This window comes from Periplaneta americana, chromosome 6 (genome assembly GCF_040183065.1).
Source record: "Periplaneta americana isolate PAMFEO1 chromosome 6, P.americana_PAMFEO1_priV1, whole genome shotgun sequence".
Classification (NCBI taxonomy): domain Eukaryota; kingdom Metazoa; phylum Arthropoda; class Insecta; order Blattodea; family Blattidae; genus Periplaneta; species Periplaneta americana.
In genome coordinates, this window is record NC_091122.1 from 156,955,002 (window position 1) to 156,979,647 (window position 24,646).

A 24,646-nucleotide genomic window follows, 5' to 3' on the forward strand; every position below is an offset into this window, starting at 1 on the left:
AAAAAAGGAGTATTTTCTGCAGACTTTCGGAGGGAAAAAACTAAGAACGAAAAAAAAACTAAGAAAGAGATTAGTGAAATGCTTTGTGCGGTGTGTAGCATTGTATAGGGCAGGAATATGGATATTAAGACGACGTGAATAGAAACGACTAGAAGCATTGAAATGTGAATATGGAGAAGAATGGAGCATGTAAAATGGACAGACAGAATAAGAAATGAAGCTGTGCTAGAAAGAGTGAGTGAAGAATGTATAAGCTGAAACTGATCACGAAGACAACAGAAATTAGCTGGGTTACTGGCTAAGAAAAGTTCTGGGCAGAAGAAGGTAGGAGATGATAGACAATATTAAGATATATCGTCGGTTTCTTGGTAAAAATGACCAATTCACATTCCAAGGCTTCCAAGCATTATGAAAATTTAAGACATAATTTTATATTAAAAGCTAATAATATAGCACATTTATTTTCAAAATAACTTTTTATTAACATCTAAAGAAGAACAGTTATCTTTGGATGGATAATTAAACCTTTAAATGCCTTTTCCCAACAATTTTGCATTTTGGACTTGGTCACTTTTACCAAGAAACCGACAATATGGATCATATGTGGAAACTAAGAGCAAGGCGGGAAATAGGAAAGATTGAAGAATGCTGGGTTTGCAGTGAAAGACCTGTCCTTGGGCAGAACACTATGAATGAATATACAATGGAAACAATTTAACAAATGGAGATGTAAGGAAATCCCACTGATTATGTGAAATGACTGTACTAGAATTAATGCAGGCTAATAAATTATAATATGTACTTTCTTTAACACTGTAATGTATTTTGTTTGAATTCATGTATATACACAACCCATATACCCAATTCATTCATTCATAGTTTTCTGCCCGAGGAGAGGTCTTTCACTGTAAATCCAGCATTCTCCGGTCTTTTCTATTTTCTGCCTTTCTCTTTGTCTCCTCATATCTCTTATCTCTTAATGTCGTCTATCATCTGATGTCTTCTTCTCATCCGAACTGTTCTCCCGTTCACCATTCCTTCCAGTGCATCCTTCAGTAGGCAGTTTCTTCTCAACCAATGATCCACCAATTCCTTTTCCTCTACCTGATCAGTTTCAGCATCATTTTTTCTTAATTCACTATTTCCAACACAGCTTCGTTTCTTACTCCATCTGTACATTTCACACGTTCTATCCTTCTCCATATCCACATTTCAAAATGCTTCTATTCGCTTCTCTTCACTTCGTTGTAATGTCCATGTTTATGCCCCATACAATGCTGCACTCCACACAAAGCACTTCACTAGTATCTTCCTTAGTTCTAACAAGTAGGGGAGAGTTGGGTAGTATCGGACAGTGAGTTTCTTTCGTCTATCACCAGATAATAGTGCCTGAATGACATGGTTACGTTTCTGTGATGTCGCATACAGAAATGTAGCCATGTCATTCAGATACTATCATCTGGTGATAGATGAAAGAAACTCACTGTCCGATATTACTCGATGCCCGATACTACCCAACTCTCCCCTAATCTAACTTTAATAGGTCCTATTATCATTACTTTTACCAGTATGAGTGTGTCACTTCGTAGAATCAGCAATGATGTCTAACATAGGCGTATATTTGACTTTTTATAAGACAATTAGGTCAATTCCGACATGAAAAGAGACATTATACCTACGAAAGAAAGTCTGTCAAAAGGACTTACAATCACTGCAACAGACGACCACATGTAATTACAGGATAAAATACTAGTGACTGGACCGTCCAAACAAAAAATAAACAGAAGAACTATACACGTACATTGGAGTTGCGAAGAATTGTAAAGAAACCAAACTTTGAAACATGATGATGGTGACGCCAGTAATGAAGGTGGTGTTTTCCTTGGATTTCTGAGCAATTTTTGTTTCATTTTTTGTAATTTCATTAGTCTCCATAACTTAAAAACCACTAGAAACCACTGCACCTTTTCATCCGTCAGCAGTTCCCCAACTGGCCAGAAAAGGATTATCTGATTTTGTCGAAAGCAGTCTCAGTTATAAAACTGAAGTCATTTCTTGTACATAAATTAGGTTATTTTACGACGCTTTATCAACATCTTAGGTTATTTAGCGTCTGAATGAGATGAAGGTGATAATGCCGGTGAAGTGAGTCCGGGGTCCAGCACCGAAAGTTATCCAGCATTTGCTCATATTGGGTTGAGGGAAAACCCCGGAAAAAACCTCAACCAGGTAACTTGCCCCGACCGGGAATCGAAGCCGGGCCACCTGGTTTCGCGGCAGACGCGCTGACCGTTACTCCACAGGTGTGGACTACATAAATTAGGAACTTAAATGTGTATAATAGTAATAAATTTGCTGAATTTATTTATAAATACAATTTATACAGATTTTTATCAACAAATCTTTATATTAAATAAGGAAAGGTATGCCTACCAGACAGATGCTGGATTTTCAATCATAAAAAAAAGAAAAAAAAACTGAGTAGGCTGTAATTTCACGCCGAAAACAAAGGAGAAATATATTAATGCACTAAAGAATTCCAATTTCGTGTTCAATATTAGACATTATTAATATGGAGCGCGTCGGCAAAGAAATAGCTAATTAAACTGACGTATGGAACAAAGGTTCTTAAAATTAACGACTGTTGCTAAAGGTAGAAACTTTTCTTTCACATTAATTAACATTCGAAGTTCAAATCATTTCCTTTGTAATATACAAGCCCAATTTATTGTATTTCAGAGTAAATTATACTGTAGTCTACTAATATTAAAATCAATAATAATACAATAATAATAATAATAATAATAATAATAATAATAATAATAATAATAATAATGCACCCACACCCTCTTATCTAGCATCTAATTTTGTTTATATTTCACGACCTCGAACCCGGAACATGTACCTTCTCTCTATTCCTCTGCACAGAACATCCTTCTACTCATCATCTTTCAGGATATCTATTCCACACCTCTGGAACTTTCTACCTGACCATGTCAGAGACTGTCGGACAATATCCAAATTCAAATTTAAATTAAAAAACCACATTCTAGTTCATGGAATTGCTTGTTGAACACCTGTCAGGATGCGCAACTTCGGCTTAACCCATGACATATAACTATGCTTTTGTAAAATTGACAATTAATATGTAATGTATTTATTTTTATTATTATTATTATTATTATTATTATTATTATTATTATTATTATTATCAGTTATCGCTATCATCATTGCTTTCTCTGTTTTTCTTGTATTAGCTCGATGAGAGCTCTATAGTGTTCTTTTGACCCTGTTAACCCTCTATAGGGCTTTAATTCAACTTGTATTATTTTCACAAGCGTATTTCTTTTTTGTATTTATATGTGCTATCTGGTGGGATGGAAGAGAAGGCCTTGTGGCCTTAATCCTGTCAGATTAAATAAATAAATATATAATAATGGGCGAATCCAGAAATGCAAATAGTGTGTTAATTGGGAGACCGGAGGGAAAAAAGACCTTTGGGGAGGCCGAGACGTAGATAGAAGGATAATATTAAAATGGATTTGAGGGAGGTGGGATATGGTGAAAGAGACTGGATTAATCTTGCGCAGGATAGGGATCGATGGCGGGCTTATGTGAGGGCGGCAATGAACCTGCGGTTTCCTTAAAAGCCATTTGTAAGTAATTAATAATAATAATAATAATAATAATAATAATAATAATAATAATAATAATAAAATAATAATAATAATTCATTCAATCATAGTTTTCTGCTCAAAATCCGGAAATATCTGAGGGAAAATTATTGAATACGGGGGCATTTCGGAGACAAAAATCAAAATTCGGGGACTATCCCCGGAGAAGGGACCGTACTCCAGCCAACATAGCAATCTTTCTGCGATTCACGTTGAATAGAAGCAAATAAATGATAAGGAAAAAGTTGGCTTCTTCAGTGTTACATATCGGACGACGTGAATTCATTGTAAAACTGGAAACAAATTATAAAATAACAAAAAGAAGAAAAAAGTTATGAGGTCAAATCAGTTCCCTAATCATTTGTGGATTGCTTGGTTTCTGAAGAAAGACATTCAATTGGCACTGTTTAGTATAGACTAAGAAGTTTTAAATTAAGACTCATCAAAAGGTAATAATGATGTGAAAAGTTTAAGAACGATTTTTTGTTCCGGGACCGAGCATCGAACCCGAGACCTTTGGTTGAGTGCGCCAACGCTCTACCGACTGAGCTACCCAGGAACTTTACCAGACTCGGCTCAATTATTCCCTTTATACCCACATACCTTAAGTGGGTTAACAAGACGTCAGATACCCAACATTGAGTACACATCTTAGCATGCAGGCTTTCACGGCAGGTGTCTAGTTGAAACAGACCTTCCGGGCCGTAGAAGTAGACGAAACGTCTGGTAACGTCAGCACCAGTAGACCACGGCATCTTAGCCCGGAAGCTCTGTTTCAATTGAGTACACACTTTCTGCGAGTCTTAAATTTGTGGTTTTTTGTTAACGAACAATTATTTTCCTCTTGAAATTGTTCAAGTGAGCTTTACAGGAAGCTATAACTGAAAGCCAAATTTGTGTAGTTTAAGGATACTTAACGATATAAATTTCATTTTAGTAATTTTATTACAATCATTTTACATCAGCATTACAGCTATGAGATGTGGAACAATTTTAAAACTTTACAAAATGTATATGGTGTATTACACAATTCATTAATTCATTTAGTGCTCCACCCAAGGGCAGGCCTTTCACTGCAATCCCAGCTTTCCTCAGTCTTTCCTATTTTCTGCCTTCCTCTCCTTTTCTTCATATGATCCATATATCTTAATGTCTTCTATCATCTGATATCTTCTTCTATCCCGAACTCTTCTCCCGTTCACCATTCCTTCCAGTGCATCCTTCAGTAGGCAGTTTCTTCTCAGCCAGTGACCCAGCCAATTTCTTTTCCTCTTCCTGATCAGTTTCAGCATCATTCTTTCTTCACCCACTCTTTCCAACACAGCTTCATTTCTTATTCTGTCTGTCCATTTCACACGTTCCATTCTTCTCCATATCCACATTTCAAATGCTTCCATTCGCTTCTCTTCACTTCGTCGTAATGTCCATATTTCTACTCCATACAATGTCACACTCCATACAAAGCACTTTACTAGTCTCTTCCTTAGTTCTTTTTCCAGAAGTCCACAGAAAATGCTCTTTTTTTCTATTAAAAGCTTCCTTGACCATTGCTGTCCTCCTTTTGACGTAATACATAATAAGTAGATTAATTCAATTTGCAAACATAAACAATTCTGTGGTGTTCGGGTAAAGGGGTATAAGTCATTTTTTTTTTGTCCAGGTGGAATTTTGTTCCCCAGATGAACATATGAGTTAAATTATACAAGTGGGTGTACAAAAATCAAAGAATACTAGCAGGTGATGTGTTTTATTTGTGTAGAAAATTATTTGTAATAAGGGTTCCAAGTTTAATTTTCATTTATCTCCGAACTCATTTTTATGACTTATTTCCCTTAACCCAAACAGTACAGAATTAATCAATTCAGTAAAAACCCAGACCACATAATATAACAGATTGTTCAGTCTTATAGGCTTTGACGGCAACAACTTGTATCAATTTCACTATGCTGCCATCTAGATACTGCATAAGAAGTCACGTTATAACTAGAGGTCATTCCCAATCGACGGTGGCGATCCTGGTGGTTGTTCTCTTCCACATGTTACCTTTTTAATATGGGGATGGCCAATCTGTTACATATGTGATCAGGAGTAGAAGGTACGAGTATGTAGAAATTTTGTTAATTCTGATCTAAAATTTTTCTTTTACCGCTTCAAAGCTTAAAGATAATTAAGCAATACGTTGAAGACCGTCATACACGAATAGTGAACTCCTTTTTTTACATAGTGTAGTTGACACTAACAGAGGGTAGATGAAGATCCAATTTGTCTTTTGTATTAAAATTATTAACGTTCTCATCAATATTAAATGTATCTTGGTTTTCAGCATAAAATGTACTCACAAGTTTAAAGATTTCTAAATTTTGTGAAACTTTTTTACATGATGTTCCTTTCATGCATATCTGCTTCTATTCTTAGAACTTTGTTTTGTAAAAGAAAAACGTTTAAAGTATGTCATTAAAATCTAAGACAGCGTAATTTGGAGTTTAAATGAATATCAAGTTAACTAAATATTAGATATAGCCCTATCACCTGAAAATTTGCATGATTTCTAGTGAATTGTTTTAAAGTTTTAACACTTTTCCATTATAACTCAATACTTTACTGTGGCTTCTATGTGACGTAATTTAATTTCTTTGAATTCCGTTGAGATTTACAAAACAAATTACTCTCAAATCATACAGGCCTACTCCACTATATTTATATATAAATGTGCAAGGGAAATTGATACATTAATGATATCATAGGTAATATCACGGGAGGTTTTGATTTTATTGATACATTTATGAGCAATTTTAGTTACGAGTAAATTTATCTTGGTGGAAAATTAGAACTTCCAGAAGCATTTATTAAGTGTATTTCGCGAACAGAATAACAAATAAGTAACAACGAGTATTACTATTAAATAAATTATTTAATTCACTTACCTAATATCACATTTCATTGGCTGGCATGGCACTGGCCTCCTGAAATAAGAAATTAAGAATAAATATTTAACAATAGCAGCGAAAATATTATGATCAATGAAACACAATATAAGACAAATATTTTAAATTGTAATGTTTTATTCTGAACTAAATAATTTCATTTATTAATAGGATAGAGAAATAAGCCAAATCATAGGCCTATTGGTTTTCAATGTTATATGAATACCGTAGTGGGTTTTAGTTCGAACTTACGGTTAAGATACAAATTAGATTTACTTTAAATGTTATTTTAAGTGATCGTGCTTCATTTAATTTAGGATGCTCCCTATTTATTATTATTATTATTATTATTATTAATGTATTAATTGTCTCTTTTATTAATTGTGTTTATTATTAATTGTCATTATTGAGTCACTGCCACTGAGTATATACCCATTTGCAGTGTGAATAAATACATACATACACATACATACATACATACATACATACATACATACATACATACATACATACATACATACATACATACATACATACATACTACTATCTGTTTGCTTCGTAAAGCTAAATCGCAGCCTTATTATTTATTTATTTATTATTTTGCTAATAATTATAACATATATTATATATAGAAAAGACTTTAGCTCGCTGCTGAAAGAGGAGAGCTCGTGCTCAGGGGCGGATTCCTGAATTGAAATTAATACGTATACAGTACAATTTGTTTTATGTCTACTATGCAATTATAGTATATAAATTTAAATTTACAATTTTTCAATTTTTATAAAATCTGTACATAACTTTTTAAATGTAATAGTAGAACTATTAGAATTGACAAGATTAGGATATTTAAATATAAATTTGTTATATATTCTTGGGCCTAAATTACTACTATGATTAAATACTGTAACAGTGTTGCATTTTCGTTCAAACAATCTTAAAGAATTCATACCTTTTGTTTCATAACTATGGGAATACAATTCAAAATTATTTCGATTTTTATGTATGAATTTTATTAATAAAATATAATAAATTTGTCTTACGTTAAGTACATTAAAGTCTAAAAACAAATTTTGAGATGGAAAATCAATAGGTTTATGAAGACATATTTTAATTATTTTCTTCTGTAATAAATAAAGTAGATTAAAATTGGATTTAAATGAGCTACCCCATCCTATAATTCCATACATAATTACCGATTGAAATAAAATTAAATATATTGTACGTAATAAACTTATTGACAAGTAATTCCTCAATAAAACAAAATAATATACTATTTACGTAATTTCTTACAAAGGTAATTAATGTGGTTGGTTCCATTTTAAATGATTATCGAAAATTATGCCTAAATACTTAACTTCAGAGGACTCTTTAATAATCGGACATTTATACTGTATAAGACAACAATCAGAATTATGTAATTTAATACTTAATATAGATGTAGGAGGTTTGTTACATTTTTCAGACAATGAGAATGGAATAATTATGGTTTTATTTTCGTTGATAGAAAGGTAATTTATGTCAAACCATTTCTTTTTATTAATTTAAGTCCATTATTTGAATTATTATATGCATCATACCAGGTTTTTCCACCAAAAAGTAAAACTGTGTCATCTGCATAAAAATAGTGAACACCATTGTATTGTTGTAAGTCAATTTTTATTGTTGTAGGTCAATTTTTTTAGATACGTTTATTTGATAAGTCAACCCCTGAAATACTTACAACGGTAGCACTTCAAGTATAGAAGACTGTGGTCTGTAGCTTGTGGTCGTCATTGTTACCAATTTAGTGACTGTAATTTTTTTTTTTGTTTTTGCAGTTTTTATTAATAATTAAGTAAGGCTCTTTGATGCTTTAACATTATTTTAAATGATAAGTGTCAAAGAACATAGTAAAATAATCTAGTAAATAACCAAGTAACTTGAAATTATTTTATTAAGAAATTTAATGTGTTGCGTAAGCTTCAAAGATTCACGTTACTGACTGCACGAAAGAATTTATTGTATACATCATATAATGTCTATGTTGTAAGGAAAGGGGTATCCTTTTTTAAATGGAGGTATGCCAGGGGAAAAACTTGGAGCAGCATACTGCCTCTGGTTTTTTCCCCCCACTTCCCTCACTGTTAAGAAAGCTGGAATCTAGACTTCCTAAAGTGATCCTAAATTACAAACCAATAGGAACTAGATTGCTTGGAAGATCTATTACAAGAGGAGAAGATGAAAACAGCTTAAACCTTGAAGAAAGAAGAGAAGAATTTGAAAAAGAAAAAAAAAAAACTTTTGCATATTTCTTTTATCGTGGCTCACGTTGCAACACAACTACAGTACAAATGCAGCGGTCAGTACTTCGAATCCCGGTAAGGGTGTGAGATGTGGGAATTCAACCTCTATTCGAACCGGTCTCTTTTATGTTGTGTTAAGAGGTAGCTGTATGATTACAATCCTCGCGAATGAGGACGGAATTTGCTATAGGACTCAATTCTTCAAGACTGATCAAATGTTTGAAAAGAAAACAAATAGCTCACTTAAAATTTTACGCAGTAAAATTAATGCAAAGGATAAAGTGATATTTTTTTTATTATTTTATTTTTTATTATTTAAACTTAAATATACAGAATATAATTACAACAATAGAAATAGAAATAAAATAATACAATTAATATAAAAAAGAAGATACAGTAATATTAACAACATTTGAGTACCGAATGAGCAGCGCTCGTGTTCGGTCGCAGTTCAGATTTATTATTCATAGGCCTATAAGAGAATATGCTATACAAAATAAAATAAACTAAAATTGTAACTACAATTAAAATTACAGCTGCAATGAAATTATATAATATAATATTAACATAGAGAAGAATAATATTGTACGTGAATAAATTAGGATAATTTATGAAAATATATCATCATCATAATCATAATCATCGTCCTTGCAGGTATTAGGCCTAGTGGCCTATTACAGTCTCCGTCCATCTTTTCAGGGGGCGTCCCAAAGATCGTCTTCCATGCGGTGTATAGTGGAGAATTTGTCTTGGGAGTCTGGAACGGTCCATCCTATTGACATGGTTAAGCCACTTTTGTCTCTAGTGGTTGAGATGTTCATAAATAGGTGTAATTTTCAATTATTTTGTAATTAGTTCATTCCTTTTGTGGTCAAGCAAGCTGTAGCCGGCAGTCCTCCTTAGAAATCTCATTTCCGCAGTTGTTAGGAGTTCAACATCTGAGTTTCGGACAGTCCAGGCCTCACTACCATACATGAGGACAGGTCTTGCTAGAACTTTATATGCTTTTAACCTGGTATGTTTTTGGGTTTTCGTCGTTGTGAAAACCTGGTTGATGGTTCTTAAGGCTCCATTCAAATGTTGAATATTTTCAGAAATAATATAGATATATATTCCAAAATTATAGAATACAAATGAAGGGTTCAGAGCCAAAGGCGACTAACCCACAATTACAAACTGAGTAAATAAGAGTTGAAATTAAGAGGATCCTGACAAAAAATGATTGGTTTCACAGTTTATTTTAATTCGTCTACATTGAATAAATACAAAAATATAGCATGAATCTATAACAGCAATGTATAGTTTTGAAAAAAGGCTTAATACTGAACAATACAAAATTGTGGGTTGGTCGCCTTTGACTCTGAGCCCTTCAAATATAATATACTTACTTACTTACAAATGGCTTTTAAGGAACCCGAAGGTTCATTGCCGCCCTCACATAAGCCCGCCAGCGGTCCCTATCCTGTGCAAGATTAATCCAGTCTCTATCATCATACCCCACCTCCCTCAAATCCATTTTAATATTATCCTCCCATCTACGTCTCGGCCTCCCTAAAGGTCTTTTTCCCTCCGGTCTCCCAACTAACACTCTATATGCATTTCTGAATTCGCCCATACGTGCTACATGCCCTGCCCATCTCAAACGTCTGGATTTAATGTTCCTAATTATGTCAGGTGAAGAATACAATGCGTGCAGTTCTGTGTTGTGTAACTTTCTCCATTCTCCTGTAACTTCATCCCGCTTAGCCCCAAATATTTTCCTAAGCACCTTATTCTCAAACACCCTTAACCTATGTTCCTCTCTCAGAGTGAGAGTCCAAGTTTCACAACCATACAGAAGAACCGGTAATAGAACTGTTTTATAGCCTAAATTCTAATATAGGCTGATTAATTCATACACATAGGCTATAAATTTATTTAATCAAATTGAAGACATTAACACGTTTCTAATTTTCCTGTTATATGTTAGTGGGTTATACGTTAGAAGTTCTGAATGTAATTCAGCTAAAGAATAATTGTACAACCGAGGACCAAAATTAACGCTATGCAGCAGATGTGAAACATTTAGGTTCTACTAATGTTGAATTATTATTTCGTCTTTTGTCATGATTATGTGCCTATAATATAAACTTATTACGATTTTTATGATAAAATTTTAACAGAGTATATTTATAAATTTGTTAAATATTAAATATATTGAATTCAGAATAAATTAATTTAGTTGGACTATTACACTCTTACTACGTCATACTACTTTCGACCAATAAAACGGTACGAAAGGACGTATTTCAACCAATCATAGCTGCTTATCGCACAATTTTATCGCGTCCCTAGCATTTGTTTCTTTGTTTGCCAACTGCGCTGGTCTGGACGTCAAAAATATATATAAAATTACAAACCACTCCAGTCGATGCACAGCAGTTTCAAATATGACTCGCATTGGCATTCAAGAACAAGAATTAATGAAAATCACTGATCATACCTATGCATCTTCTGAAATCCGAATTACAAATAAATTAAGAGCACCATTCGGAAATCCTGAATAAGTTGAATACACCATGTAGGCCTAAATCAACGAGTCCCACTTCTATTACGCACACGTCCAATATAACATCAATTGAACCACCAACCACATTCAAATTTGAAAATTGTACATTCAATAATTATTCCTTTTAAAATTATTCATTCGGAAATCCTGAATAAGTTGAATACACCATGTAGGCCTAAATCAACGAGTTCCACTTCTATTACGCCCACGTCCAATATAACATCAATTGAACCACCAACCACATTCAAATTTGAAAATTGTACATTCAATAATTATTCCTTTTAAAATTATTCATGTTTATTTTTTATGTCATCGTCGTTAATTAAAACTTTTCTAACACTTGTGTATATTAGTTAGGTTATGTTATAGCTTCTGCTCTGAGAGGATAAAAAGAACTTCTGCTATATGATATTATGGATAGCCACGTATCAGAGATTGTTTAATATTAAGATTTATTGAATAGTAATCATTACAGTGTCTGTATAAAGACACTACTGCCATCTAGCATGCATCTAGCGTAATATTTGTAATGTTGAGGTGGTACAATAATACTTTTGAAGACAGTTGTATTTTCGTAAGTCAATTAATATTTTATTGTATTGGAGTACTTCGTTACTTCTAATCTTTATATACTTTCTTCTAATCGTGTAATAGTCAATTAAATCCCACTCGAGTTTTGATTTTCTCTAGATAAATCAAAACGTCTAGTGAGATTACTGTTGATAATCAAAACGTTTCTTCAAACAAATTTTAATTATTCGTTTTTTTAGTAAATTTAATAATAATAATAATAATAATAATAATAATGATTTATTTAACGGACTAAGATTAATTTTTGTACTTCTACCCCAAACAAAAATACCATATTGTCTTTGCAGTAGTCTATGAATATTACAAGAGGATCTTAAGTGAAAAAAAAATAAATAAACACTCATTAAAACATTGTATAAATTAGAATTTTCACCCCTTACGGGCTATGACTTTTGTTTTATCGTCGGATATTAGTTAAGCTTATTTTTTTAATGCAGTATCAAAAATCACTACATAAAATTGTGAATTTCAGTAAAAGTATTTGAAATTTTTACATTAATATCGTAACTTCAGTTCTGAAAGTTTACACAATATTTCAGATTTCTAACTATAGAATAAAGGTTGGTAATACTATGATACGAGTAATATTGTGGTAATTCTTTTTGAGAATTTATTACAATTTGACTGAGCGAGAGAAGGACCGGTTTTGTGCAGAAACTTGTCCACGAACATTCCCTTACTACGTTGATGTAAAAAACCGATCTTCCTCGTGCTCAGTAAAATTGTAATAAATTCTCAAAAAAAAAAAAACTATCACAATATTACTTGTATCACAGTATTACCGACCTTTACTTTATATTATTATCTAGAAAACAAAATTAAATTGTATATATTCACCTGATACAGCTTCTACCAAAACTTTAAGGACATTCCTTCAGAAGACATGTTTCACTCCTGTAAAACTTAAATGAAACCCTCTGATGTTCATACAGGGAGCAAATGCCTGAGAAAAATAAAGTTTTTTACTGCAAACCCAATCTCTCTAGCTTCAAACTGTGGACTATATAACAATTTTTCTGTTATGCAACTTACTGAAAAATCACATTTTGTGCAGGAAAAAAATAATTACTGCAGAATGGGTGTACTTAGATTAATGAATTTTGAGATAGAGTTAGGTATTATCTCTAATCACACCCCCATAACCTACCACTTCACGTCCACACTCACTAAATTTTGACCCATTTTCAGTTTTTCAAAGAAGAAATCTAACCTTCCCACACTTGTAGCAAACTCCACAGCTGATTACTAAAAATGGAGGGAATAAGCTGATTGAACAGTGTTACCAACTTCCAATGTTATGATGTAAGTGGCAGTGGCGGACCGGGTAAATTTGCTGCGAATTTAAAAAACAAGAGCATTCTTAAAAATGACAATTTTTCCTAAAGGAAAAAGGAGAAAATTATGGATTATAATGCGTGAAAGAGCTGTCACAAATTGTTTTAACAAAAAGTAGTAATTGCACAAGAAACCTTTCAGATATGTCTAACTCTAACCTAAAATTCACTGATCTTAGTAAACCCGTTCTGGAGTACTTAACTTTTTTCCTACAAAAACTGCAATTTTTCAATAAGATTTCGTAACAGAAAAATTGTTATATAATCCACAGTTTAGAAGCTAGAGAGATTGGATTTGCTGTAAAAAAACTTCATTTTCATTTAATACCTGTATAACCATCAGAGGGTTTCACGTAAGTATGACAGGAATGAAACATCACTTTAGAAGGGGTGTCCTTAAACTTTTGGTAGAAACTGTAGCGATATTTCGTCAGCATCTTTATGGCGTACATTCAATTTAAATTATAGGCCTACTTGGTTCTATTATTTTTCTTACGTCTTAATCACTTGTCTGAAAACTGTTTATATAATTTTTCATTTTAAATTTTATTGTGAGTTATTCTGTGTCGCAGGGCAAACCCAAAATATTGGGTCAGACCAATAAATTAAAAAATAGTCAATAGGCCTAATAAAAAAATTATGCATCTAAAAGCTATCTCCCACACCTTAAAGTATTTCATGTATAAGTTCCCTTAAAACCAAAATAAGATATCTGGTTTGAGTAAAAATATATATAAATATATGCATTTTCACAAGATCTAAAAGGGAACATTTTGCAAAAAAAGAAGTTTCCTCAATACTGACGTAAGGAAGTGACGTTTCAGAGATTCGAACCCAGTGATGGTAGGTACACTTGAGGATGCCTTCTTCTTTAAATGGGCGTGGATTCACCAAACCTAACCTAACCGTACCCGGGACCCAGCTGGAGGGGGGTGGAGGGCTAGCAGGGGGTGTATAACCCAACCGAATCAATAAGACCGCCAAAAGGGAGGTGGATGGGTTGATGGTCCCCACCACCCACCCCATAATGCATACTACAGGGCCCCATATGCACAGAAAGCTCGCTCCGGGGCCCCCGCATTACCTTAATTTTCGCGACCGTTTTCGTGTTCCTCTTCAGAACACAGTGGTTGTGCGCTGCCGGTCGCATTGCTTTGTCTCTGGATTTCCCGCATCAAACTGTGGACCGCGTCCCACAACAGCTCCCTTTACTGAAGTAGTTTTATCTTCGAATGTAGAGCGCTAAAGAAAAAAGTGATTTTCTTCGGAATAACACAAGTCATTCTTATCTTCATCTTTCACAGTTTCATCTGCAGCTTACCTCTGAAACTCTCTACCACAACATGTCAGAGACTGTCTGACATTGTCTAGTTTCAAAAATAAATTAAAATTGCACTTTTTTCAATTCAGATTCCTTTCAGTTATAAGTCCTTTTCTCTGCGATAGTTTTGTAAAAAATATAGGCTATATTTAGGTTTGGAAGTAAATCCTGAAAAGACAAAGTATATGATTATGTCTCGTGACAGGAATATTGTGCGAAATGGCAATATAAAAATTTGAAATTTATCTTTCGAAGAGGTGGAGAAGTTCAAATATCTTGAAGCAACAGTAGCAAATATAAATGATACTCGTGGAGGAAATTAAACACAGAATAAATATGGGAAATGCCTGTTATTATTCGGTTGAGAAGCTTTTATCATCCAGTCTGCTGTCAAAAAATCTGAAAGTTAGAATTTATAAAACAATTATATTACCGGTTGTTCTTTATGGTTGTGAAACTTGGACTCTCACGTTGAGAGAGGAACATAGGTTAAGGGTGTTTGAGAATAAGGTTCTCAGGAAAATATTTGGGGCTAAGAGGGATGAAGTTACAGGAGAATGGAGAAAGTTACACAACGCAGAACTTCACGCATTGTATTCTTCACCTGACATAATTAGGAACATTAAATCCAGACGTTTGAGATGGACAGGGCATGTAGCACGTATGGGCGAATCCAGAAATGCATATAGAGTGTTAGTTGGGAGGCCGGAGGGAAAAAGACCTCTAGGGAGGCCGAGACGTAGATGGGAAGATAATATAAAATGGATTTAAGGGAGGTGGGATATGATGATAGAGAATGGATTAATCTTGCTCAGGATAGGGACCGATGGCGGGCTTATGTGAGGGCGGCAATGAACCTCCGGGTTCCTTAAAAGCCAGTAAGTAAGTAAGTAAGTATAGGCTATATATTTCTTTCCTTCCTTTCCCCTTTTTGTTCTCTTTATCAACCGATGACTTTATCATCATAGTCTTTTTATTGTGAATTTTATTTAATTTTCGTATTTCTTTTCTTTTTATTCTCATTTTATTACATTCCATTTGTTATATTCTTCCTTACGTTTTCCATGTTAACTATTTGTACTAAATGAGTTGCTTTTACTATACTCCAATGTATTTTACTTTCTTTTTTTCTATTATGGTATTATTTTCATGTTGTTTAGTGTCGATTTTATTATGCTATTATTTTTTTTGTAATATGTTAGTATTCTGTTCTTTAGCTTTTTGTTAAATTTTAACTGCTTTACTTTGTGACCTGGTAGAGTGTAAGAGAAGGCCCCATGGCCTTAACTCTGCCAGTGTAAATAAAGAATTATTATTATTATTATTATTATTATTACTATTATTATTATTATTATTATTATTATTATTATTATTATTATAACTAATGAGACTGAATTAGGGATTTATGCTACACAAACTAGCACTCAGAGATAAATAATGATATACTAGCAGTTCGGAACACCCTGTTCCAAAATAAGAGCTATTCTGAAGATGCAGGAAAGTAATTTGGGGAGTTATTTCTTATTGAACGTATGGTACGCGCCAATGTTTCTCTTTTGTAGTGTTGCCAATCTAACGGATTTAAATTCGACGAAATTATAAACAAAATTCTGCAGTCTTCGAATGTAAGGCGCGAAAATTAAATGTGACAGAGAATTGATCGAATCCCTATACTTGCGTGAAACGTTTATGCTGTTCGTGATTGTGATTGTGACCACAGATTGGATTGTAAGGATGTTTGGAATTTTAAATTAAAGTTCGATATTTCTTTTCGTTTCTGTCGATTTCCCGCTTTTAAATTTAACAACTTCATAATCGCTTTCCCATTCCAGGAGACCTAGTCTCGAGACAACAATACAACTGATAGTTGAAACGATTCATAGGCTACATCAATATGATTTTCAAATTGTAATGCTAATATGGCATTATAGAAAATTATTGGATTCATCTGGTAATTAATACTATAGTTAAGTACTTTAGAATTAGACTATATTAAAGTAACTATTTTTCTATGTACACTCCAACATTTATTAACCACCCCAATTTGTATGCCCATAATATTTTTTTCTATTAATTTCAGTTAAGTCGAATGTTTTGTTAAGTTTTTACACGTTAACAAACGTTTTAAGTTAATTTTTTTCAAGTACATTCCACGAAATCACAGATCTAGCCTATATTAATTGTTTTTAACACGGCTCCTTGCACCAATATTACTAGTTAGAAATCACTGAAATAAAGCAGCACTAAAATACATTATTCATTTATTTATTTACGTCATCGTTGTTGCTTGAATTGTCTACAGATAGACCTATAAAAAACGACATCCTTTATGGCTGGGTGGATTCTTTCAGGAAATGATGCGGTAGACTACACATAGGCCTAAACATTTAAAATATAAAAACAAATTATGATAAATGCGTAACATAATAAGCAGGGTTTCGCATTCAATTTGATAAATGTTGTAACAGAAGCGTAACATGGGTCATGCATGAATGAACAAATGAAGTTCCTTAAGAGCAGAGGTTACAAACGCATACAAAAATTATGGCAAAACATGCAGTAACACTTTTGACAATAGCTACCACAAGATTTACGATAACCATACATAAATTTTACCATTTAATCTTGAAAGAATGCTGCATTGAATGGCTTATAGTTCACTTAATTTAGATTATTCGTTTATTCTTTACAATTTGTTTAATTGTTGCAACAAATCGAAAATATAGGCCTACTTAAATATAACATCACATAGGTACATTTTCTTGCTAAACTAATGATGCCATTGGTGCCAAATTTCTAGCAGATCTTACATATTGCTTTGTGATAGCGAAACTCGATTTTTATTTTTATAACTAGAAAATGTAGTTTAATAATTTTATACAAGTTGTGACAATTATTCTTTAAAATATCTCTTTAAATATGTGTGGAATACATTGTATAAGCCCTAACATTTTGTGGGTATTTGTACCCTTATTGGATGTTGAGCCGCCATTTTTAAACTTCCTGCTCTCTGGATTTTTAAATCACACGCCCCCTTTGATTGTTGTTACTGTGACTTCTTTTTTTGCTACATTGCCAGACAAAAATGTATATAATTTCTGAACTATTAAAGATACATGCATGACATTTACAACACACATTCTCTAGACTATTAGGAAACTTTTCTCTGTAACAGAATTTTGCTAATCGATTTCATTTTAAAAATATGTCTGTCTCTTTGCAAAAAGAAGGAAATCAAAAACGTGTTATTAAATTTTAATTGTTTATTTTACAAATGTAGGGAATAATATCAAAATTCTGTTACAGACAGTTTGTAGACCATGCTTTTGAAAGTAGAATATGAAAAACAGTTTGAATTTATGTTTAAAAATGGCTTAGATATGTGGGTTTTAGTAAAATCCTGCATTGGGTATTTTTTAAATCTGTGCCCCCCAATTTTTTTTTTTTCAAAATTATTATATTTGGTTGAGTTTCTATAGTCATATATGTCCCCTCCTCTTAAGTAAAAAGCGAGTGAGTTTTTTTATAGTTGTATGTGTATGTGAGCTGTGATAATTTAGGACCATTGAGATCATTAGTTTATCAGGAATTTGTACCTACTGGTATGTGATCTTATGTTTCAGTGTATTTTCGATTTGTGGCAACAAACCAATTATTTAGAACAGATGAATAATCTAAGTTAAGTGAACTGTTGTACGTCATTCAATTCAGCTTTCTTTCGAGATTCAGTGATAAAATTTATGTATAAACGTTCCACGATAAAAGTGTTCTCCGAAATAACACATCAGAAGTTTTTTTAGTAGGTTATTTTACGACGATTTATCAACAGCTTAGGTTATTTACCGTCTCAATGAGATGAAGTGATAATGCTTTCTTTCGAGATTCAGTGATAAAATTTATGTATAAACGTTCCACGATAAAAGTGTTCTCCGAAATAACACATCAGAAGTTTTTTTTTTTAGTAGGTTATTTTACAACGCTTTTATTTTACGACGCTTTATCAACAGCTTAGGTTATTTACCTTCTCAATGAGATGAAGTGATAGTGCTTTCTTTCGAGATTCAGTGATAAAATTTATGTATAAACGTTCCACGATAAAAGTGTTCTCCGAAATAACACATCAGAAGTTTTTTTTTAGTAGGTTATTTTACGACGCTTTATCAACAGCTTAGGTTATTTACCGTCCCAATGAGATGAAGTGATAATGCCGGTGAAATGAGTCCGGGGTCCAACACCGAAAGTTACCCAGCATTTGCTCATATCGGGTTGAGGGAAAACTCCGGAAAAAACCTCAACCAGGTAACTTGTCCCGACCGGGAATCGAACCCGGGCCACCTGGTTTCGCGAAAAGGTGAATTACTTTTTTTTAGGCTTTATGTCCAACCTGTGAAAGGGGTCGCAAAAACCGCCCGATCATAAAAAATGTGCCCTTACAATTTATTATTCCTAAAAATAAATATTTATTTATTAAGGCAACATAAACCACGAGACTGACCTTTTCAAGAACCAATCTATTTATCAAAATTTATAAGATTCGAAATTTTTCCTCCTTCCCGTTTAATATTATTTGTAATTTGAATAAATTATTGTAACTATTAACATTTTATCTAATATAATTTGCCTTGATATAACTAGATAAATTCCAATTTTCCATACATAAAAGATACAGTAGACTACACACACAAATTTTGAATTAAATCTGTTCAAAATTGATCAAGAATTATTTTAAAAAGTAACAAACAAACAAATAAACAAAACAACATTATTTACTGGTACTATTCCTGATTGTAATATATGACCAAATATTTTTAAAGATTCTCGACCGAGAAGTTTTTTCTATTGTCTCTCAAAATACATTTGAAGGACGAAATGGTTCTTTTGACAGTACATGACGTAATAGGTGCAAATTTCATAGCTACCACTGCAGCAGGTACCCACTGTAACTGACAATTGAAGCTTCCCCCCCCTGCAGAATGGCGCACACGTTTTTCATTTTTTCAAACCCTGGATTCCTCTGCAATATTTTCTTCAGTTTTAATGTGACGCCTTCACCCACGGGTCCTGGTACTTGTTTCTGTAGAAGCGAGTCAAGGACACCAATTGCATCTTTCAGTTGTAGCAACGAAAATTCCAAGTACTCAATATATTTTGGAAGGTCACTGAAATGTGCCTTGAGGAAAACAAAGGAGCCATAGATGTTTTCGCAGCTAAGTACAGATTTTATCTTAGGAATTGAGGCAGCCTCCTCCACGCCGAGAGTGTTCTCTCTCTCTCTCAAAATGTATCGGTATTTCTCTAAAAAAAATCAATATATAACGCAGTAAATGGAGAATAAAGCTTATCAACAATGGCTTAGGTTTTTTTTTAGGTACTAAGGTCCTAGGTTCTTTTAGGTTCAACAGAATTCACATATACGACTCCTACGATCATGATTCGGAAAATTATTGAAGAAATTAGGAGTTCAGAAGCAAGGAAAAAAAATAGGTAAAAACCTACAAATGCAATCCCTAGTTATGAAACTGATGAGTGAATATCGAAAATTCGAATACAAACATCTCACTGTAGGTACGGGAGAGCTATTTGTATAAGTATCAAGTAAGTAAAAATTATGGTACACTGCTTGTAGCTTTCCTGTGTTTAAATTATGAAGATACTCTATAATCCAAAGTTTGAGAAGTGAAAAAATGAATATTTTGAACTTATTTTTAAACACAATTTTTTCATTTATAAAAGATGTGCCAAGGAACCTGTTTTTTTTAATTGCACCATATACTTATTTCTCCGTTTTTGGTTTCTTTAGATCTGAAAACGTACAAAATCGTATCATACATATACTTTTCTTACAATTTTGTAACTATTACTTTGTAAAAATTGCCCCAAATTTATGATTCCAAAGTATGTTTACAGTATACATAACAAAGAAAAAGTTGTTGTTGTTTTCTAATGCCAGGCGTTTGACAAAGTCATTTGACCTCTTGCACTCCAATATTTTTCAAAGATATTATCATGACCAGCCAATGAAGCACAGATTTTGAGGTGTTCCGAATCCATTTCTTGGTTTGAGTTGCACAATGGGCAGTTAGGGGACTGATATATTCCAATTCTATGCAGGTGTTTAGCCAAACAATCATGACCTGTTGCCAATCTAAATGCAGCTACAGACGATTTTCGTGGTAAATCGGGAATTAACTGTGGATTTTGATGCAGAGAGTTCCATTTTTTCCCTTGGGATGTGTTATCAAATTTTGTTTGTTGAAGTCTAAGTATGTAGATTTAATAAATCTTTTCACAGAGTAATACGTAGATTTAGTAACAGGTCTGTAAGTAGCAGTGCTGCCCTTCTTTGCTAAAGCATCCGCATTCTCGTTTCCCAGGATTCCACAATGGGATGGTATCCATTGGAATACAATTCTTTTATTGAGTGATATTAATTGAGAGAGCATTTTAGTTATTTCTGCTGTTTGAGATGAAGGTGTGTGTTTAGAGACGATTGATAGAATAGCTACTTTGGAGTCTGACAATATAACTGCATTCCTAAATTTATTGATGTGGCACAGAAGATTCCTGAGACATTCACTTATTGCAACGATTTCTCCATCAAAACTTGTTGTTACATATCCAAGCGATCTATAAAGTGAGAAGAGACAGCACGTAACACCTGCACCAGCACCTTGTTCTCTGGAGATCAAGGATCCGTCGGTGTATAAATGAAGCCAGTTTTGTGGAGGGTACCTAATATTAATTGTCTCTAAAGAGAATTGTTTTAGTATTTCAGTGTTTACTTCTGATTTTAGTATTTCTTCTGTTAAATTTAGATTATATTCTATATTTAATAGAGTTAAAGGGTTTGGTTTAATTTGTAAGTTTTCTTTTAAATTCGTGATATTGATTTTCTGTTTTAATTCTTGAACAATGGATATGAAACTTTTTTGAGTTTTCAATCTACAGAGAGGACAAAGAAAAAGTAATTCAGTATATCACTTTATCACTATTGTGAGTAAAGAGGTCATGAATTAAATTCTCATCATAAACAAAAGCTAATCAAAAACAATTGCATAACAATTATTTAATGTGATTAAAATATTCGTACTTTAGAATGAGTAATGTTTCTTTCTGCATACATTATACAAGTTTGACATCTTTTGTGTCATCTTCCTAGATCTTAGCCGATTATCATCAGTACTCCAATTCATTATCTTTTTGTAAGATTCGCCATGAACAATCACATGAAATAAACACTGTTATTAAGTTTTTTTCGATTAACTTTTATGCAGCTATGATTATATTAATTCGTGGCCTCATTATTCTTCATAGTGATAAATTGATATATTGAATTTCTCTTTGCTATGAACACATAGCTTGTGATCACAAATTTCAGGCAATTATTACAAAATAATAAATTACAAATGATGAATAAAATATTACTTCGTAGGTTTTGAGAGTTTTTATTCAGTCAATGTGCTCTGTCCAAGGGCAGGTCTTTCACTTCAAATCCAGCATTCTCCAATCTTTTCCTTTTTCCGTCTTCCCCTTAGTCTCCGCATATGATCATGTATCAGAAATCTGATTTGAACAAATGTAACTTTTAGTTCTGCAAAAGAATTTCACGACGTTACATTTCTTAGAATCAAATTTCTATACATTTAAAGGACAAAACTAAAATTCTTTCAATCATTTATTATCATAAGCAGGCTTCGGCCTAGGGACACAGTGTAACCAGTATGAGGTTTAGAGTACACGGAGTATAAATGACGTCATGGCCCGTGTGGGGTGACTGCAACAGCACAGGTGGGTCCGTAATGTGCATTACCGTTGTGTGTATTGCTGCTTGGCTGCGGTACGTGTAACAGGCTTCGGCGTAGGGACACCTGATTGAAGGTTACAACTCACGTTAATACTTTAATGGTAGACATTTATTGTCTACACTAGGAATGTACTGTATATACTGCATCTGTACAGGGTGAAATATATTTTGTGCCGTACTATGACGGACTATTTACATGTTGAGAGACGAAGTAACGGCGCGCTCCATCTCCCAGTCCACTCGACCAACACAACACTATCGGCCCTGCGTTCTGAACTTCATGCGTTTCTGTGCCCAGAACCGAAGCCTGATCATAATACACTGCTCTCTTAAACTAACTGAGCATATTGGGAATTAAATCAATGGATTTCCCAAAACACGCTATGATATGTTTCATATAATTTTTTTTTTCTGGAAAAAAAAAAAAACAAGCAAAAAGGGAGTGAAATTGTATTAATCTTTTTTGTTTGAAATATCTCAAAGAATATATCGAATTATACATTATTCCACACCCAACTACCTTGCCTCTCGGTTTACTCTCCTAGCTTCACATCATAATCGAAATACACGTTCACAGCACAATCTGTTGCTATTAATACCACGTCATCAGACATCTCCGTACTCAGGTTCTTTCTCAATAGCCATGGCTCGCTCATGGAATTCGCTGCCGCTGGAAATCAGGGGTAGTCTTAGTACTCAGCTGTTTAAAATTAGATTGTTTAGAAATATTTTTAGTGCAAAGAATTAGTTTTTTAGGTATAATTTTTATTTATTATTATTAGTATTATTATTATTATTATTATTATTATTATTTTACACAGTCATTAACACTTATATCTAGGTAATTGCCATTGTCTCAATGTAACACGTGCTATGCTGATCATAATAATTCTACTATTCCTTTAGTTGTGAGATTATATTCATATGCATTAATTCTTTTTTTAAGTTAATACTATATACTAGAATATATTTTCCTGTTTGTTATTATGTATTCAGTCTCTTTTTTAAGATATATTTTTTTATTATTGTTATTTTAAAGTTAATACTGATTGTGTATATGTATTCAATCTCTCTTTTTTGCTTAATTATGTTTATTATTATTTCTAAGTTAATATTTGTATACAGGTATGTATTTTTCTGTATGTGATTTGATCCTGGTTGAGTGGAAGAGAAGGCCTGATGGCCTTAACTCTGCCAGGGAAAATAAAACTATTATTATTATTATTATTATTATTATTATTATTATTATTATTATTACCCTGAAATTAATGATATTACTTACTGTTCACTTTGTATAACCCGACAAGGAAAAATAACTTTATGCTCAACCATGCCGAAATGTAGTAATTATACACCTGGTAGCAGTCCTTTAATGCATGTCATTAAAGTACACCTACTCATTAAAGTACAGGTGTTCAGCCAATGACAACTCAACTGACTGGTGTTCAGCCAATGACAAGTCAGCTTTGTACCGTTATAAAACCGCAAGTATCGATTATTCTCGGATATGCAATCGAAAGACAATTAGCGAAAAGTCACGGAGGCTGGAAATCCAATACTGTCGCAGAAGGTTATGTTTTGTTACTATAATAATTAGCGTTAATTGTAAATAATATTCAAATACATTCAATTTGTCATCTCGTTTTTCAATGTCGAATTCAATAATCAAGGTTATATCAAATTTAACGGGATTACATCAAGGTCAATGACATTATTGTTCCTCGGAAAAAATCAATACTTTCGCGTCTGCGCACATCTCACAATTCACGACCTAGAACAAGGTCACTTCCGATCTTGTCAGATACAAAAAAAATGTATACATCTGAACAATTTCAAGTTAGAAATATGGTCGAGCATAAAAAGTCGTATGAAACTTGCCTATAATGGTAATTAAGACGCTCGTATGAATATTATGAAACTCGCTTGCGCTCGTTTCATAAATATCCATACTTGCGTCTTAATTACTATCATTATAGGCTCGTTGCATAATGTAGGCCTACTATTACACACACTAGGTGCCACAATCCACTTCTACAGAGCATTTTAAAATGCACTGAGGGCTTGCATTCTATAAGATTTTGCCCAAAAGACAAACAAGAATAGTTATACACGAATCTAAAATGCCGACATAAACATGGATCGGAGCTCTCTGTACTTTTACTTGTATA

General features: G+C 33.1%; 1 protein-coding gene across 23 annotated transcripts in view; it reads right to left on the minus strand.

The window, feature by feature from the left end:
- LOC138701967 (uncharacterized) overlaps positions 1 to 24,646 on the minus strand; it is a 1,800,590-nt gene that overhangs the window by 83,553 nt on the left and 1,692,391 nt on the right. For 22 of the 23 annotated variants that reach the window (XR_011332758.1, XR_011332755.1, XR_011332753.1 and 19 more), the window contains one exon: positions 6,599 to 6,637. The gene's annotated coding sequence lies outside the window, so the exon portion shown is untranslated. Of the gene's footprint in view, positions 1 to 4,766; positions 5,233 to 6,598; positions 6,638 to 24,646 lie in introns of those variants that run through there. The other variant, XR_011332741.1, reaches the window with a different exon arrangement.